The sequence below is a fragment of the Ranitomeya variabilis genome, chromosome 1, assembly GCF_051348905.1.
Source record: "Ranitomeya variabilis isolate aRanVar5 chromosome 1, aRanVar5.hap1, whole genome shotgun sequence".
NCBI classification, from domain to species: domain Eukaryota; kingdom Metazoa; phylum Chordata; class Amphibia; order Anura; family Dendrobatidae; genus Ranitomeya; species Ranitomeya variabilis.
Genome location: NC_135232.1, coordinates 114,182,728 through 114,188,224, shown reverse-complemented (window position 1 = coordinate 114,188,224; position 5,497 = coordinate 114,182,728). Strand labels below are relative to the sequence as shown.

The 5,497-nt window shown below is 45.4% G+C and overlaps 1 long non-coding RNA gene across 1 annotated transcript; it reads left to right on the top strand.

Annotated features, from left to right (window-relative positions):
* The first annotated feature begins 687 nt into the window (after positions 1–687).
* LOC143793764 (uncharacterized) lies at positions 688–2,525 on the top strand. Its single transcript, XR_013220247.1, has 3 exons — positions 688–809; positions 1,058–1,113; positions 2,419–2,525. It is a non-coding gene; the product is annotated as an uncharacterized LOC143793764 (long non-coding RNA).
* Positions 2,526–5,497: the final 2,972 nt, after the last annotated feature.

Sequence of the window (5,497 nt, the reverse complement as noted above, 5' to 3'; positions counted from 1 at the left end):
CCAGGACCAGGAAATCTTTCCCCATCTGTGGCTTCTATACATGTGAATCAAATTTCGTGATCTACGTTATTAAATGTCCCTGTGGTCTCCTCTACGTGGCTGAAACCACCCAACATGTCAGAGACCGGATAGCAAGCCACAAATCGACTATCCGATATAGTAAAACTTGGCTTCCTCTCCCTGATCACTTTTCCAAAGCCAGACACTCCGTGGCACAACTTAAATTCCAGGTCATCGAGCAAGTACCTCGTCCCAGACGGGGCGGCAATCATGTTAAACATCTAAAGTCTAGGGAAACATATTGGATCTACACGCTGGACACCCTCTCTCCGAGAGGCCTCAATAGGGAAATTGACTGGTTACTCTGAAAGCATGGATTAATTATCTTTTTTATACCCTTATCCTACAGACACGCTGAATATTCTTGTGAGTTTCCTACATTTAGTAACCTCTCCCCTCCAACGCCCATTATACATACATTACCCTTTTCCCTCTAAAAAAATACAGGGTTTGCCCACTTCTTACCATCCCTTTATTTATTCAGTGTCCCGACACCCTTCATTACTATATATCCCGTTTTACACCATTATTATTCCATACTATGCTATTTCCCGTTCCCTAGCAACCAGGCTTTCACAGTCACGGCAGCCGCGCATGTGCGGTCACTTCTTGCAAATCTGTGCCGTCACTTCTGGGCCGTAGGCGTCACTTCCGGCCTTACGAGCGCGCACATAGACCTCAGCTCCGCCGGTCATGCTACACCGATGCAGCAGGGCGCGGGAGCGCCGCTCACATAGGCACTTTACCAGGTAATTATATGCTCGCATTGGGACTTATCTGGCCGTCTGATACATAATAGGACGCCCCATTAACCATTTCCCATACTCATATATGCCCGCCCCTGCTTGCTTCCAGACCCCATACCAGGGTTTCCAACAACTCCACCATTGTGACATAATGCTACTAATAAGGTACACTATGGGTCAGGTATCCACAATATTCATAGTATCTATGTACCTAACCTTACTTCCTCACTTATAGTCACTATCTCTTACAGCTTGCTCTACGAATTTCTAAGGATCTTCTTTATCCTCTACTCTACTCATAATAAAGGTAAAAACTTCTCTTTGTTCTCCCCTTAAGCATAGTCATTTGACCTGGCTTCCTAAGCCTTCCACCCCTATTCACTCGATTTATTTCCAGCTTTTTTTCTGGTATACAGTTGGTGTTTACCGCGTTTTATGCATTATTATAACTTTTGTTCCTTCTTGTTGTTTTGCTTGTTTGTTTTGTTTACTTTTTATTTATGATGGGAACTATATTGTTTTTTCATTTATTTGATGTCACATGTAATATTGTATATACTGGATATTTATGGTGTTGTTTATTATTGTTTTCTCCTAGCTATTATATGATGAAGGCTCTGGCAGAGCCGAAACGTCAAAATTGCTTCTGGTCGCTTTCAAACACACATTAACTTATGTTTATGTCCTCAATAAATTTTCACTATTATTGCATCCTATACGCCTAGAGTGTGCAGTGTATTGTATATTTTTCATTATGCTAGGGGCTTCCCACAGCCCGTTACACCTGCACCTCGCTCCCATAGTACACTGAGTGCGTGCCAATTTTCTTTAACTATTAAGGATTGGTAAGGGACAGGAGAATATCATCAGCATATAAACTGATTTTAAATTCCTTACGATCCGTGCGAACTCCCTCTATGGAGGGATTTTCTCTAATGAGCTGGGCTAATGGCTCTATGGCAAGGGCAAAAAGCAATGGAGAAAGGGGGCAACCTTGCCGGGTATCATTAGAGATTGGAAATGGGGAAGAAAAGTGGTGATTATTAATATAAATTTTTGCCTGAGGATCGGAATATAAAGCCATAATTTTATTTATAAAGTCCAAATCAAAGCCAAATTTTTGTAGGGAACATTTGAGAAAAGTCCAATTTAAGTGATCAAATGCTTTCTCTGCATCAAGGGAAATTAAAGTAGAGTTAATTTTTTGGGAATTAATTAATTTAATAATATTCATCAGCCTCCTGGTACCTTCAATGGATTGCCGATACTTGATAAATCCAATCTGGTCCGTGGAAATTAATTTGGGCAAAATAAGGTTAAGGCGGTTAGCTAAGACTTTGGAATAAATTTTGAGATCAGTATTAATTAATGAAATGGGACGGTAATTAAGTATTTGATCAGGACTAGTATGAGGCTTGGGAACAAGTATAATTGTGGCATCCAAATTTTCCCCTAGGGAAAGAGCCAACGAACGCAGCGGCATTGAAAATTTGAACTAAATGGGGGACAAGAATTTCAGGGAATGATTTATAATAATTATTGCTATAACCATCAGGACCAGGAGCCTTATAAGATTTCAATTGTTTTATTGTGTCACTAATCTCTTCTGCAGTAAAAGGAGCAGCCAAAAAGTCTGCATCCATGGAATCAAGTTGTGGAAGATTGACAGAAGACAAAAAGTCATCAATAGATCTCGCACCTGGAATGGGAAGAGAGGGATCAGACGGCAAATTATATAATTGATTGAAATATTGTGCAAATTAATTTGCAATGTCCTGTGGGTGGATGAGATAAATGCCCTTAGGAGAAATGATCTTGTCGATTCGGTTATGGAGCGCCCCCACACCGCCGCAGGGCCGAGGGGTACCCGGAGCCGGGCCTCTGGGTTCTCAGTCTAGGGGTTGTCACGGTGGCTAGACCCGGTCCGTGGCCCTGTCTGTCAGTGGGGGGACGTCCGGTGCAATAAGTGGTGTTGTAGCGGTTCGGTTGTGGGGTGTAAGTCGCGGTAAATAACGAGGACACCAGGTTGCAGTCTCTTTACCTCTTTACTGGAGATCTCTGAGTCCTCAGTCCAGAACACGGTTCACCAGGCTACGCAAGTCCGGCCGGTCCAATGGCACCTCCAGAGTTCTCCTCTCAGGTGGAAATCTGTGCCTTCCTTCTAGCGCTATGTGTTGTAGTCCTTCCCTGCTGTGCTTACGGAAAGTAACCCCACAACGGTTGTGTCTGTTTCTTAAGTTCCCTCACAACTCGATTTGATGTTCCTCTGTAATCCACCCCTTCCCTGTATTCAGGTTGGAATGGCACCCGTTTGTCAGGTAGGCCTGGAGTTCTTCTGGGACCCTAGAGTCGCCCCTCTCCCGCAATTGCCCCCCAAGACTTCATAGGTGATATGTGGTAGACAGCCCGCCTGAGACCGACTGTCCTGCCGCTGTTTGGAGTATGGCTTGAAGCTGTATTCTAATCCACTCCCTCGGCGTTCCGGCCACCGGTATTTGCGCCTCAGCAGGGTGCTGCCTCTTTCAACAAAACCCCTGCTGGTATTCTCCTTCTGCTTGATCTCGTTTCTCACTCAGCACAATCTATCTCGCTTCTAGTCCTTTCCTGAGTCCCGCCGCTTCCAGGAGCCTGCGCGGACCCGTTACGTTCTTTCAATGCCAAGCCTCTGCCAGGATCCCACCCCTGGCAGAGACCCTACAGTCTCTCCCTTCACAACACCCCCTGCCACAGGGTGTTGCTCCGTTCAATCCCGTCAGCGTTCTCTCTAACTTCCTGCCTGACCCCCAGTTTACCCACTATGGTGGGGAGTGGCCTAATGAATAGCACCCTTAGCTCCCCCCGGAGGCCCAGCTGTGAAATATATTGGTGTCTGTGATACCTGATTGGAGGAACTCCTTCGGTGCCATCGAACGTACCATGGCTCCCCTTAGCGGCGAAGCCACAGTACTGCAACGACCAGAACTCTGGGGCGCTGCACTCCCCCCTGGTTAAACACAGTACTCCGGGACTGGGAAGAAAAACAACAATACAGATTAGTAAACAGACATACAATTTTGTTGAGTGCAAAACAATAAGTATACTTGAACAGGCTTCCCTTTATGGGAGGTGAGGACACTTTTAACGTTACAAACATGGTCAACATTATAAATTACAGGCTATGCATAACTCCTGTTACCCAACCGGGTATTCTACTTAGTGCAAATTCTGGAACAATAAATTAACATTGCCTTTAAGAAACATACACTCTTAGTTTACCAAAGGCCTTCCTATAATCACATTACAGGGTAAGGTAACTTCACATTCTCCTACTTTGAACCTGCAGGACCGCCTGTCCCTATGGCACCAGACCTACTGCCTCTCCTTTCTTTTACAGGACCGCCCTGTTCATCCAGGGCCTACTGCCTTTCTCTACTATACATGGTATAGACATAACATTCCTTTCATTTAAAGAACTCTGAGCCAGCTCTACTCGGCTCCTTTAAGGACTCACTCTCTAACCCCTACGGGTCACTCTCTGTCCTTAGTAACAAAGTAACTTTCAATGGGGACGCGGGGTTTACCTTCTATCCTCACCTTCATTATTACTTTGCTTACTTTCAACTATGCAGACCTCTATCTCTACCCCTACGGGCTCTCTGCATCTTTTCTTTCTGCAAACATTATTTAGACATTTCAACAAATTCAACACATATAACTTAGCATGTAAAACAGTTACATTTCTTTTCAAGGCATCATTATGGCATTACTGTTCTGCAACAGTATCTCTCTCAAGTTCAGTTTCTCACATCCCCTTTAAGAGGAGACCAAGTCTTTCTAAGGTAGCTCGTCTTCTCAGCCTACCAGCTCACGCAAAGGTTCCGGTATGGTATCTTCGCAAAGTGTCTTTAACTAGAACCGGTAGGAAAGGTATCTTCACAAAGTGTCTTTGGCTCAAACAAATAGGGCAAATATCTTCGCAAAGTGTCTTTGGCTAAAACCAGTAGGGTGCACCTTTAAGAAGGTGCAAACTATTTACAAAGGAAGTTCGAATCATGCACAGTCCATGATTTCTGCAGTTCTTTAAACTTGTGCAAAAATTTTAGGAAAACTCAGAACAAACACAGGGATCCCGGGTCAACAAAGGGATCCATTAACCCTGGGCGGGTTTAGCAGCAACAGGAACAAAAGAACAAACAGTAACTATTTACATTTTCATAAAGCAATCTTACTCTTCTTTCAGAAATTTCCATGAGGCGCCACCTGGCGGGCGGACCCCTGCAATTCAGGTTTCAGGTCCACTCCCGCAGCCAGATACACCCCATGGGTTCGGGTCTGTTGCACGACCAGGTCGTGCGCGGCGATAAAGGTCTGTGTCCCCACTTCTCTTTGTGCTGGTACATCAGGGACATTGATCCCCCGAAGAGGAACTTCTTTAGCCACTACGGTGGTTGCGGCGATCGGGCGGCAGATCGCAAGTTCTGTGGTTGGGCAGGTGGAGGCGACCAGGGTGGTTACAGGTCGGTCACACGGCGGCACTTTGGCTACAGGGGCTGGTTTCTCTTTCTTGTAGACGTTCAGGGCGAACCACCCTTTTTCCCCAAAATGCCGAGTGTAAGTAACACTGTCTCCCGGGTAGAGGTCTCGATCGGGGTGACCCTCTCTAAGGTGTGACTCGACATCCCGTCGGTTAACAAAGACCTCCGCGTATAGCC